Genomic DNA, 14,524 nt, shown 5'->3' with positions numbered 1-14,524 from the left:
TTGCAGTGCCAGGCTGCTGTAAACAAAGCTAGCAGGGTCTTGTCCTGTATTAAAAAGGGGATGTATTGCAGGGACAAGTCTATAATTTTGCCACTTTATAGATCATTGGTTCGACCTCATCTGGAGTACGCGGTCCAGTTCTGGTCACCAGTACTAAGAAAAGATGTCCTTGAGTTGGAAAAAGTCCAGCGAAGGGCAACCAAACTAATTAGGGGTATGGAGGACCAGAGCTACGAGACGAGGCTACTAAATTTAAACATGTTCACATTAGAGGTGAGGAGATTAAGGGGGGATATGATTTCCATGTACAAAATGTTTAATGGTGGTAGCAACATTAGCGATAAACTGTTTAAAATTAACTCCGTTACAAAAACTAGAGGCCATCACCTAAAATTGATGGAAAAAAAATTCCAGCACAAGGGGCGAAGGGGGTTCTTCACAGTAAGATCAGTTAGGGTCTGGAACTCACTGCCACAGGCGGTGATTTCAGCAAATAATGTGGAATTGTTCAAGAAACTTTTGGACGATTTCTTAAGGGACCGTAATATACAGGGGTACGGGTACTCCTAGAATGAGATCCTAATAGGTTGGACTTGATGGACTAATGTCTTTATTCAACCTCAAATACTATGTAACTATGTAACCATCTGTCTTGTCAAACCAGGCTGACAACAAAAATGTGTTCACTTATTCCTGAAAAGGAGACATGGGACCAGCAGAGGTAAGTGACACATCTGCAGGTTTTTTTTGCCTGCAGCTGCTTGATGTTAAATTACAGGCATAATGTTGATGGGTGAGACAGATGTTCAGACTGAGCAAAACAAACGACAAACGCACTCAACAATTTGTCACCAGTTATACAGTAAGGTGCACACGAAATGGGCTTTGAACAGTAAAACAGCAGAAAGGCATCATGGCACACTCACAAACCAGCATGTAAAACAACTTGTCTCACCACTAAGGATAATGACAGAGGTTTGGATACACGGTTTGGATACACGGTGAAGGATTAGGATTAGGAGGGAAAATGTAAAGATTCAATTTGAAAGGGAATCTCCAATTTTCCAACCAAATGTTATTAAACTATTATTAGCTATCGATCTCAATATGAAGCTGCACTTTAAACCTGCCAACAATTCAACATTTTCTTTCTTGCTATATGGGATCCTGGTGGCATTCAGTATACTGTATGTGACCAGAGCTCCCCCAGAAAAAGTATTTCTTGATTGTGTGTGATTGGCTCTTGGCATTTTCCAGACATCTGTAAGTTCAGGCATTCCTTGTAGTGGGCACTTCATGTTTGATCAACTACTTTAAAAGCCTATCCTCATCTAAATGGATGCAAGATTGCAAATGTTCTGTTTTAGGATGGCTCAGCTGTGCTTCATACAAGGTTCACTTGGAAATACTTTTTATTTTGATTGCTAGCTTTCATGAAACATTTGGTGATGCAGTACTGATATCAAGGTCATTGTATGGGCACTTTGTGTTATGGAATTATAACACTCACAATCTCCCTTCATTAAATCACCCCGCTAGGGCAGGAAAGACGAGCGCCCCCCCTCCCTGCGCCTTACAAGGCCACGTGCCCTCGGCATTGGGAGTCCTGTATCGTGATTGACACTGGATTACATCGATGGAGCCATTTTTTTTTATTTTTTATTAAAGGAATAGTCAAAAATTGACTTTTTTTTCAATTAAAGTATTTTATCAAAAGTCCGGACTTTTTACTAACTATTTGATTTAACCCTCTAGTGAATGGGTAGGGGTACAAGTAACCCTTACTCATTCACAAGGGGGGGCGGCATCTGGGTGCCCCCTTAAATAAAGGGGTACCCCGATGCAAATAAGCCCCCTTGCCCGCAGACCCCCACAACCATCGGGTCAGGGTTGTGGGGAAGAGGCCCTTGACCCCATCGGCATGGGGAAACCCTCCCAATGCCGAGGGCACGTGGCTTGGTAAGGCGCAGGGAGAGGGGGGCGCTCGATCGCCCCCCCCCTTTCCTGCCCTGCCGGGCCAGTGCTCGGATCAAGGGTCTGGTAGGAATGTTAGGGGGACCCCATGTTTTTCCCCCCTTAAAATTCCTACCAGACCTAAAGCGCCTGGTATGGATTTTGGGGAAACCCCACGCACTTTTTTTTTTATGTTTTAACTTGTGGGAGGGTCCCTCCTAACATTCCTACCAGATCTAAAGGGTCTGATATGAATTGGGAGGGAACCTCACGCTTTTTTTTAAAAATCGTCTGCAAACTATAAAAAAATGCTTTTGCTGCAACGAAATTTCAACCAATAAACAAAAATTCGGCCAGACTACCGCTAACGAATTTCAGGAAATTGGAAATTCGGATTCGTTGGCATTTGTTTTAGCTGTAATTTGGAATTCGGATACATCAGAATCTCAGAATTTCGATTCAGAACGAAACGAATCGCACGTGTCTAATAATTTAAAGGGCAAAACATCAGTTCGAGCCATAACCAGTGGTTCCATTCAAGATCTACGGTATATACATTCAAGTGCTTGTTATAGTTCAGAATGCACTTTCTAAATGTGAGTGAACCAGCTTTTCTATTGTTTTCATTGCATTTTTTCATGCAAAGATCATGATTCCTTTCATAATTTTAAGGTTATAAGGTTAAACAAACTTGACAGCAATGTATCAACCATCGGTTTTCGTCACAGTTTAGAAATGGCAATAATAATTCAACACAAAAAAATGAATATATATATATATATTATATATAAATAACAGAAAATTGTATACTTACCTATTGGTAATTTTCCATTCCTGATGCCAGTACATGGCAGCATACAATGGGTATGGCTCCGCCCCCATCCCAATCACAGGACCAGTTATACTATAAATGAAAGCCCGCCTCCCAAGGCCACCATTCTCGTAACAAATACTCAATGCGAAAGCCATGGGAGGGTCCTGTATGCTGCCATGTCCTGGCATCAGGAAAGGAAAATTACCTATAGGTAAGTATACAATTTTCCTGACACCTTACATGGCAGCATACAATGGGATATAGAAATCACACAACAAGGGAGGGTAATTCTGAGATATTAAATTATTTGTATCACATTCAGAACCAACTTCCCCATGGACAATACTCCTGGATAGACTCTGTAATGGGACAGGAACATATGGCAGGTTACTGCCTTCCAGAATAACTCTGAGGGTACATCACTGAATTCTATCAGTAGGGATGACAGTCTGCGGAAGAGCGAACCCAGAGATTAATCTGTGGCTCCATCTGCTTGACCAGGCACAATGCATGTGACCTAGTGCACGCAGAGTGCTACTTACCAAAACCACCAGAAAGATGAACACATCCACCTGAAAGAAAAAAGGTAACCTCCATGCTCTTCCCCAGCATAGCAACCACATTGCTGGCATGAGCTGAAATAAAAACTTGATCCTGGAATACTTGCAACATTGATGTACTATTTAAATGGATGGATCTTCCAACCTTCGGAAGATGCTGGGAGAGAGAGATTTAGGACTACCTTGTCTGTGAAATAGTAGCAAGAAGGTGGTTGCAGCCCAATCTTGACTATCCAACACACTCCTCACCGAGGAGATTGTCGTAAGGAAACTATTCTACATGTTGCTGTCCACACTGAGCAAGTGTGAGCTAGATGAAGTCGAGGAAGGAAGAACATATACAGCACTATTTGTAGATTCTAAAGGGAAAGAAGAGACTCTTCTGAAGAGTGAATCCTTGCGCAAGTCCTTAAGAGCTGGCTTATCAATTAATGAGCTACCCATTGTGTCTCAGAGGATTAATATAGAGGGTACTGTCACCCAAGTAAACATTACTTGCCTGAAGAAAGTCCAACATATCTGTCATGGCAAGGTGAAGAGAGATAAAACCTATTAAGCTTGCGAAGTCTATGAAATTATTCCACACTGAAGAATATATGTGATGTTGAGTAGGTGCTCAGTTATGCAACAAACACTCTGACTGTAGATGAGTAATCCAGGCAAGGCAGACTTCACTTCCAACCTCCAAGCCACTTAAGGTAGTTTTGGATGTGTTTGGATGTAGCACCTACTGTAGAAGGCCTGAATATTAAGGATGACTAGAAGATTCCAGGGTCAGAGACTACAAGAGAGGGAACCCTGGACAGATGGACCACAAGCAAATGATTACCATCACCCTACCTGGATAATTGGTGGTGCCATTTAGGAACCTGAATCCATTTGGACTGGGGGAAACATATATGCAATAGAATACCCATTACTCTTTCCCTTAGAATGTTCTCTTGACAAGGAGTGTTTGCACTCTGTGCTCTTAGGGATTACCATCAGGATGAAATCTGGATAACTCACTTGCTGCTGATCCACAGGAAACTGCTAGATAAGAAAACATGAATTGTCGTCCAGGGCTTTGTGGCTTATAGTGTCAGCCAGGAAATGCTATAAAGTTCAGCGCTGAATCCCTTTTTTTTTTTTGCAGGTACCTCCATCAGCAGTGAGCAGTACCTACACCTATGGGCAGACACTACATCTACGGAGGTTGCTTGGATCTGAAAGGCTCTCGAACTCCAAGATGCTGAAGACATTTTGCTCTTGATGGACTGTCACTGACCTTTAACCAAAGAGCTGTTGAAGTGATGCGCTCATAGGAATCTTTTATTAACATGATCACTGGATAGGGACCTGGATAACAGCTGAAATAGGCTAGCCGGCTTCAGCCACAACCAACAATCTCATATTTGGAATCATCTAGAACCAAATGTTTTCTCTTTCGTCTGAAGAACCCTGTTGGAAGACTCTTAGCGGTCAATAAGTCCAGTGTCACCAGTTGAATTGATCCTGGCAACTTGAGACACCAAGGAGTTGTCCTGTCAACTTGGGATGCCAAGGGGTAGCATAGAGGCATAGTCTGCCTCAGCAAATCACGAGACCACTTGGCTTTCCCCCTTGACGATCGCTTCTAATTTGATCAGAGCCTAACTTAGGATGGTTTCATGGACTGCCAGAGTATGAGCATGCTGAACTATCAGCAGGATGTCGCTGCAATAGCTGGAATGCTTGTTCAGTCTAGAAGGATGTGACTAGATGTAATATTTGGAAAATGACCTAGGATTGTGGCAAGGCCAAAGGGCAGGTAAACAAACCAAAAAAGTGGAACTTTAGAATGGTGAGCAAGACATTCGATGAAGTACAGGTGCGCAGGAATGTGAATACGCATCTGCCAGGCACAGCATCCTATAGCCCATTCATGGCTTAAGGTGATGAATATAGTGATTCCATATGCAATATTTGGATCCTGATCCATCTGTTTAAAGTGTTCAAACCAAGACTAGTCTTAAGCCTCCTGGTTGTCCCACTAGGAAAATTAGAGGAAAAAGGCTTGAGATCTTTGGACTGGAAAAGATTATGCGACACCATTTGGATATGTGTACTTATAACCTAAGGTTTTGCTTGCACCAAGGAACCTGATGGTAATGAATGGACTGAAAGATGGTAAGAAAAACCTGACAATGTTCGTCTTGAACTCTTAACAGAACCTATGAGCATATACTCTGAACAGTAAATGCTCAAACTTTTGTAAGCTCCCACAACCTGAGACCTACTGGGCAAGTTGGTCAGAGGTGTTGGAAATGCAACAGCATATACTAATGTACTGATGTCTTTTGAGCTGGCGACGGTGCTGTAGTGGAATGCTGGTCCCTGTAGTAGTGGAATGCTGGATGCTTATCTGTAATACACAAGAAGTTCATTTTCTTCACAATGTTATATCCATTCATGTAATGTCCTAAGCAAGTAGAACTTTAAGATCTCAGTGTTTCATCTGAACACATAACCAACAAGAGGTACCCTAAAAGGAGTTTTGCTTTTTCTTGGGAGGGAGTAATCTTGGTTTGTTTCAATGAAGAAAGGAGGATTGTGAATTCTCCTGTGCCTGTGACATTAGATATTGGTGTGTGTGTGGTGAGATCTGTACCAACTCAAGGCAATTGCAGTCTCGGATGAGCAATGCAGCATATCCATAGCAGCCTCACTATGAAGTCACTGCTGATGTTAATTTATTCAGAACTATCATGCCCCTGAGACCTTATTGCCAGCCAAAAGGTCAGTTTCTGTTCTTAGGCCAAGTATGGACTGCCCTGGCTCCTGGACTGATTGGTTATGGAAGATCTGTGGCAACAACTAACTCGTCGAGCTGAAGAAGAAGATGGGATTAGTTTTCTTCAACAGTGTCTCCGTCTCCCCACTACGAATGGAAGTACGTCTTACCTCCCTGCTGATGTTCCCGGGTCTGCTGTGTCTGGTCTCTCCATCGGGAATGTAGCTGATACTGTTCGGAGCCCAGCGCCGCCTGTCCCATCCCAGCGGGCAGAAGATTTACAGTTATTTCACATGCTCGCCCCGACTTCGACATCGTTAGGTCCTTCAGCTACAGCCTCTACCATCGAGTTGCCGGTCACGGAAGAGGAAGTGACGCAACCATTGCAAGAAGTGGGCGGAGCCTCTGATGTCTACCGGAACGGCGGTTTTCGTCAGGGAACCCGCCAGCGGAGGAGACGAAGGGCTTATTCACCTTCTCCTCCACGCCCTACCTCCAGAAGACCCAAGATTGTGGCTCCCTCTCCGCGGCCGCGGGCACCTCCTTCTGATCCGGCACCTTTGGATAGCGGCAGGAACGGACGCTCGTCTACAGCACCATCGCCCCGGCAACCTGCTCAGCGTCCTGTGTCTGCGGGGCCAAGTCGGTGTCATCATCACGTAACCCAGCCTGTCACTTCTAGGATCCCTCCACTGCAGCCACAGCCTGTCATCTCTCTGCTCGCTCCAACGCTGCCTCCTGCTGCTGAATCATCGGGTGAGCACCCTGCTGTTTCTTTTAACTCTTTAATGGAGCAATTTCGCTTGTTTTTAGACAGTAGAAATGTACCTACTTCTTCTGCTTCTGTGTCTCTTGCTTCTGTGTGGAATCCTGTTTCCTCTCCATCTGCTCCTTGTCCTTCCGTAGCTATTGTTTCTACTGTGGACACCTGTGTGTCCCCTATCCCTTCTATTAGGAAAGAGGTCCCAGAAACATGGTACAAGGAAGTTATGTCTTGTGACTTATCCCCATTGGGTTTCCACTTGTCTGGCACTTTAAAAGAAAAAATTTGGACTGGGGAGTATGTGGATATTTTGTCCTTACTTCCGTGTTCAAAAGAATTTTTATCCAGGTATGACAAGAAAATTGATGACAATTCTGAAGTTGATAGGCGCCGACCTGTGGCGAGAACCTTTCAGAACTGGTTGCAAGCGTTTTGTGTTTTTGCCAGCGTTTTAGGAGAAAAGCAACCCAGCATGTCCAGTGGTCTTTTCCAGCATGTTGACATTGTTCTTGAAGCATATAGGGGTTTTGGAGGTCTGGGCTGGTTCACATATGATGAGGCTTTTAGACAAAAGATGTCAGTACACAAATCTTTGAAATGGGGGGTTAAAGATGTCGGTCTGTGGCTGAATCTGCTTACCCCTCAAAAAATTCCTGCTGTCAGGCCTCTCCCAGCCCAGTCTCCAAACTCCTCGATTAAGAAAGGGTTATGTTTTTCTTTCAATGAGAGTCAGTGCAAATGGCCCAACACTTTCGGTATAGACATGAGTGTGCCTTTTGTAGCGGTTCTCACCCGGTATTTCGCTGTTTTAAAAAGATGAATACCCCTGGTCACTCAGGAGTTAAAGAGCTTTTTCAGAAAAGTGCGGTCTCCAGTGAATCTGGAAAAGCTCTTACCGTTTCTTCTCATTTACCCAGACCAGCAGAAGGCCAGCCTCTTATTTGAAGGTTTTTTTCAATGTTTTCCTCTGCCCACTTTTAATGGCCCTGGCTGTGTCTGGGTTAATCATTTGAAATCGGTCACTGGTATGGAGACAATTGTCAGGGAGAAGATTTTTAATGACGTTTTTGAGGGACGGGTGGAAGGTCATTTTTCCACCTTTGGATGACTTTTTATTTATGGGAGCTAGTGATTCATCTTGTTGTTCTCATCTGTTGTCGTTATTTTGTTCTATTTGTGCCCAATTTGGGGTCCCTTTAGCGGCTGAGAAGACGGTTCTTCCCGCCACTTGTTTGGAATTTTTAGGTATCACTATTGATTCTTTAAAAATGGAATTTAGGCTCCCTCCAGAAAAGATTGAAAAAATGTCTGATACTATTTGTCTGCTGTTGCGAAAAAAGGTTACCTTGAGGGATTTACAATCTTTTCTGGGGGCCCTGGCTTTTGCTACCCGGGTGATGCCTGTCGGGAGAATTTTTTCCAGTCGATTGTATGCAGCCACTGCCGGTTTAAAATCCCCCTTTGCTCATGTCAGATTAACTGGTGAGTTAAAGGATGATTTATACGTTTTGTACACTTTCCTTACCAAGTTTAATGGCAGATCTATCTGGCAGGATGACTTTATTGTTGACAATGATTTTAGGTTCTTCACGGACGCTTCTGGATCTGTTGGTTACGGCCTTTTTTGGAATGGTCAGTGGTGCTGCGGTTCTTGGCCACGTTCCTGGTTTTCTAGACAGTTTACCAGAAATATTGTTTTATTAGAATTATTCCCTGTTCTTGCAGCAGTAGCTTTATGGGGTGATGGTTTCCGCAATAAAAGGATTTTATTGCAATCAGACAACAAAGGTGTGGTGTTTGCAGTGAACTGCCTGTCATCCAAATCCCCCCCAGTAGTTGTTTTATTAAGACACTTAGTTTTTTTGTGTCTTCGCTATAACATATGGCTAAAAGCCAAATATGTTCCAGGTAAACTGAATTGCACTGCTGATGCCTTGTCGCGTTTGCAGATGGAGTTGTTCCGGAGGTTGGAACCAGCTGCGGACGCGGAGGGTTGCCCTTGTCCAGCTTACCTTTGGGATTTAATTTAAACAGGATTTCTACATTATCAGACATTCTGTTGCTAGTTCTACGTGGGAACAATATTCCCTCGCAGGGAAACATTGGTGTCAATATTTATATTCTGGTGGTTTTGTAAATATTTATTCTTCTGAGGCTTTAGTCGTTTCATTTGTTTGTTTTCTTATGGAACAATGCTACTCTTATTCACATATACAGGTGAAACTCGAATAATTAGAATATCGTGCAAAAGTAATTGCAGTAAGTGCTGCAAAAGGGGCCCAAACCAAGTACTGAGTACATATGCATGCTTGTACTTTTCAGAGGTCCGATATTGTTCTATGTACAATCCTTGTTTTATTGATTGCATGTAATAATCTACTTTTTTGAGGTTGTGGATTTGGGGTTCTTGGGGTTTTCATGAGCTGTAAGCCATAATCATCACAATTATGACAAATCACAGCTTGAATTATCTTGCTTTGCATGTAATGAGTCTATCTCATATATTAGTTTCACCTTTTAAGTTGCATTAGTGAAATAAATGAACTTTGCACGATATTCTAATTATTTGAGTTTCACCTGTAGTAAAATCTTTGGCAGGTGTTTCATTCTTTCTGAAACTTTTTAACTTTCCTGCATGTAACAGTTATTTTTCTGTGCAGCAGATGTTGAAGGGTTACAGAAAGAATAAGTTTACCCCGGATGATAGGAGGCCGATTACATTTGATGTGTTGTCTAAATTGTACAATACTGCTGCTTCTGTTTGTTTTTCACAGTATGAAACAATTATTTTTCGTACAGCGTTTGTGCCTGGCCTTTTTTGCAGCATTACGGATTTCTGAACTGGTAGCTATGAGTAAAAGTCGTTTGTCAGGTTTGCAATTTTCTGATGTGAGGGTATCTGGGAACTGTGTGTTTATTTTGATTAGAGCTTCCAAAACGGATCAGCTTGGTAAAGGATCCTGGATTGCTCTGAATTCACTCGCAGGCTCAACACTGTGCCCTTTGAGTAATGTTAATGCTTTTTTGTCCGTTAGGCCCTCTTCTTCTGGTAATTTTTTAATTCATGCTGATGGTTCGCCACTTTCAAAATTTCAATTTAACAGTGTTCTTTTTAAATGTTTATCAGTAGCAGGTTTAGGCGGTCTAAAATTCTCCTCACACTCCTTTCGTATTGGTGCTGCCACTGAGGCTGCGAAATTGGGCATTGATGTCAGCATCATACAAAAATTGGGCCGATGGGAATCTAACAGGTTCAAGATGTATATTAGACCTAATTTATCTGTTTAATATCCTTAGGTGAGACAGTTTCCATCTGGATAATGGGACATAGTTACATTTTCTGGGCGCAGCAGCGTGCTTCTCGGAGGGTGTATACGGAGAATCTTGATCTACACCCAGATACGTTTTTTGTCTCCTGGGCATGTCAGCGAGGTATGAGGTGGGGAGATTTGACTACTTGTTTAGTGCAGATGTATGCTAAATGGCCTGCTCCTGATTTATTGATAATACACCTGGGGGGTAACGACATTGGAAAGTGTAACACTGCTGAATTGCTCTTTCGCATGAAAAGGGATATATCTTATTTTAAGCTGTACTCACCTCACACTTTGATAATTTTTTCTGAGATAGTTCCTAGGTTGCTGTGGTTACTTTCCCCTGAATTTCGGCGCTTTGAAAAAATCAGAAGGCGCATCAATAGGTCAATGGAGACGTTTATGCCCTTTGTGGGTGGCTTTTCGTATAGACATGTCGATCTTGAAGGTGGTGTTCACGGTATTTACCGAAATGATGCTGTTCATCTGTCGGATGTTGGTCTTGATATTTTTAATCTGGGGTTACAGAATTGTTTAGAAATAGCCGTGGTGGGGGTGCCAGGCTTTAGTTAAGCCTGGCTTGTGGGGACATTTTAAAAGATGTTTACAAATGTTTACCATTATTGGTGTGCTTGGGCCTTTCTAGCCAAGTACTAGTTGAAGATTTAATTATTTATATATATTTAAAAGATTTGAATTTATGAGTAACCCAATAAAAAATGTCGCGGCCATTTCTTGCCACTTGGAGTGTGTTCGTTTTTATTTAAAATATGATAAGTTTGCTTGTTTGAGTGTCGCTTGGTTTTCCATGGCTACATGGTGTCTGTGTGTACGCTTGCAACCTGAGCCAGCACTACAGGAAGAGGCACTCAGCTGCAAAGGGAAGTTCTCGCCAAGCATGAGAAGACATGAGGATTTAAAAGTAAGAGCAGCAAAGAGAAGGGAAACTATCATGGATTACAGTAAGGCACACATTACACTATTGTTTTATGTTAAAAAATCTGAGGGTTTAATGTCACTTTAAGGCTCAAGATTGAAGCTGACACAGAGTTAGCAAACAAACACATTTCTGTAAGAACTAGTTAAGCTTTAGCAGCAGAGCACATGGCAGCAGCCTGCACTCAGCAAGCACCTGCAGGGTGAAGCACCACAAGCAAGCTAATGGATGTTTTTGAGGCAAAGAATCGGAACGCCACAGAATCACATACTTTCCTGTAATGCACTTGTAAGGTTTAAGCACACACGAAAAACTGAATGGCTCTACAGACATAACAGGTATTCAGATAGAGTCAGCCAGAGCAAAGCAGCACTGCAAGGCCATAGGAAATAGTAGCACATGTATTTCTTAAACTCCTTGAAAGAAAATGGAGTGGATCCTACTTGTCAGCTTGTCCATGTATGTGATCATCCCAGTACAACCGTAGTTTCTGATGATGCAGCTGAGTCACCGTTCTTCTCTGGAGTCACAAGGCCAGAAGGCTAAGCAAGTGTTCAACCCGCCGCCATGATGGAGGAAGCATCTGAACATGAAGACCACAAGAGACCATTTCCTGCACCCCAACTCCAAGGCTATGGGGGAGGCTTCCCTATTAAGATTGCATTTAGCCACCTGAACAAAGGGAACTGTGCAACAGGAGAGGCTGAACCTGTGCGGCAGGCCAGAAGAAACCAGCAAGGTGAGGGCAAAAATTCTTGAGCAGTGAGGACAGAAAAAAGAATGGTGGCCTTGGGAGACGGGCTTTAATTTATAGTATAACTGGTCCTGTGATTGGGCTGGGGGCGAGCCCTACCCATTGTATGCTGCCATGTAGGGTATCAGGAAATATATATATATATAATTGTGTGTGTTTTTGTACTTTTATAATTTAATGTTTAATATATGTAGGGGGTATGATGGTAAAAGTGCTGCAGATTTTGCTATATGAATAAGTTTAGCTCATGGAAAATCTATTTGTTATAATTATCACAGTGTTCTTATTTCACACCTGAAGTGTTTCCACGTGAACACCAAGTTATTGTTCTACTGTACCTTTCACATTTATACAGTAGCCCACTACTTGACTCACGAGGTTACCCTATTCACGTCTCAGTTTGCCATATGGAAAATCAGCCCTAGAGATATCTCTGCATTTCTCAGTAAATAATATGACAGCCTTCACTCCGGGAGACATGAAAAACCAGTTTCAGTACAATATCATGTAAACATTTCCTTTTTCCATTAGAACAATATCAAGATGATTCTTCATATAGAAGATCACATATTAGACAATTTTTGTCTTGTATTACCTTGTAATATTTTGGTGCGTCACAGTTGTTGCTCTACCTTGTGCTAGCAATCTGTAGGGTTTGCATATGATGCTTTGGTGACTGTGTCTCCATGGAAATGAATTCCCCTATCTAAATGGTATGTTAAACAAACTAGAGGGCGTCTTTACTCGTGACAGCACATTGAACAGAGGCGTTACTATAACCAGGAAACAAACTCTGAAAGGAACAAGAGACGTCAGCTCTGCTGAGCAAGAACTTCAGGAGACAGGTGCCTGTGAAGGTGAGTGCTACACTATGAGGGGCTAAAATACTAGATATCACCCCACTGAAACATAATCTATGAACAATCTATCATGCTTCTCTTATTAGTTTTCTTTCACTGTTACACTTTATCATTGTATATACTTTTCTCCTTTTTTTAAATGTAAACCTGTAAAAAAAATAATTTGGAAAAAATTATTTTTATTAGCACTGGGCGCCTGGCACTGGTAGCCTTATAGACCTGATTTATTAAGCAATAAATATATTCACTTATATTAGTGAATATCTTTATAATCAAATAATATTCACTTAGCAAAAATGTTAATAATTTAATTAAATGAATGAGCTATGTGAACCCATTTACTATGCTCAGTCAACATTTATTCTGTTAAGTGAACAGTCAATATTTTTTTAGTATATCAACCCGCAACTTTTCTCCAACATCAGGCATGTCACACTGGTAATTTTCCAGAATGCATGTGGTTAATTCTGGAATGTAGTAGGTGTGGACCTTAGTAGAAACAAATGCAGCACCATGAAGAAGAATTTTACTCAATTCAGCCCTCTGTTTAATTTTTATTTATCTTATCGTTTACTTTTTAAAATTTGTTATTATTTTTTGTTTTTTTTTAAATTATTTTTTCATTTTATTTGTTATTATTTTTTACTTTTTTAATCACAATTTAATTTTTTTAAATTATTATTTCTTATTATTTTGTACTAATTTGTTTTATATTTATTTAAATTTTTCTTAATTCTTTTTCACTTAACTTTATTGCTATCACACAGGAGCTAACAACCCCTGTGTGATAGCATTTGGATGTGACAGGTTCTCTTTATTGACCCTGTCACCTCCACGACAGGGGTTTGGGGCGAACAAGCGGCTTCACACTACATTTAGCCTTGCTTTTCCAAAGCAGGGCTAAATGTAGAAAATAACTTACCGCTCAGCGCCCGGAACTGAATGTTCCGGGCGTCGGGTGATTCCACATTGCTGCCGCCCCCGAAGCCTGGGCGTGGTGACAATGCTGATAACCCTCCTCCTCAACGTACGTTAACACTCCAATGAATGACATGACAACACTGCAGTACATTCAATACAGGTGAAATAATGTTGTCACCCTGCAGGGTCAAGTACCTAGGACTGCAAGGACCTCTTCGAATTTATTCTTTGAAGGACAGAGCTTTCATTAAAGGAGAACTATGGGGTTAGGGCTTTTCCCCATAGTTCTACTTAGGGTAGCGGGAGGACACGAACTAGCGTGCTCCTGTCGCCCTAAGCTCAGTATAACACGAGCTACAGCTGAGACGCCGCAGCTGAAGCGAATACAGACAATTATGTCTGGATCCGCCCAGCTGCGTGAGTGACAGCTGGCTCTGCCTATCCAGAGGCAGAGCCAGGTGTACCCGCCCCCTCCCCATCCGTTCCGCCAGTCAGCGCTGGAGGGGAGGGGAGAATCCAGTCCCTCCCCTGTCACGGCTCTCTGCAGTGACAGGATCGAGAAGTGAGCGAACGCCTGTATGTGTTCGCTCACCTCCCGATCTACTGAGCCGACCTGTGACAGTCTCATTGTCACAGGTCGGCTAGAACTATGAGGTGAGTGAAAAGCACTCACCTCATAGTTCTCCTTTAACTTAAAGGAGGCAATAATATTTATTTGGTATGTAGGTTTTACATGTTCATTTTTAATTTTTGGACACAGTTGTACTTTAACATCCCTTTATACTCATCCCATAAATTGAAAACAACTCCCCCAACTCTAACACCTATTCCCTTAAAGTGAGCCTTTTCCTGTAAACTCTGGTCTGCTGAATACTCTTGTTGTCCTGCAGCGGGAT

The sequence above is a fragment of the Nanorana parkeri genome, unplaced genomic scaffold (genome assembly GCF_000935625.1).
Source record: "Nanorana parkeri isolate BGI_ZX_2015 unplaced genomic scaffold, ASM93562v1 scaffold436, whole genome shotgun sequence".
NCBI lineage: Eukaryota > Metazoa > Chordata > Amphibia > Anura > Dicroglossidae > Nanorana > Nanorana parkeri.
Note: the sequence above shows the minus strand (reverse complement) of the source record.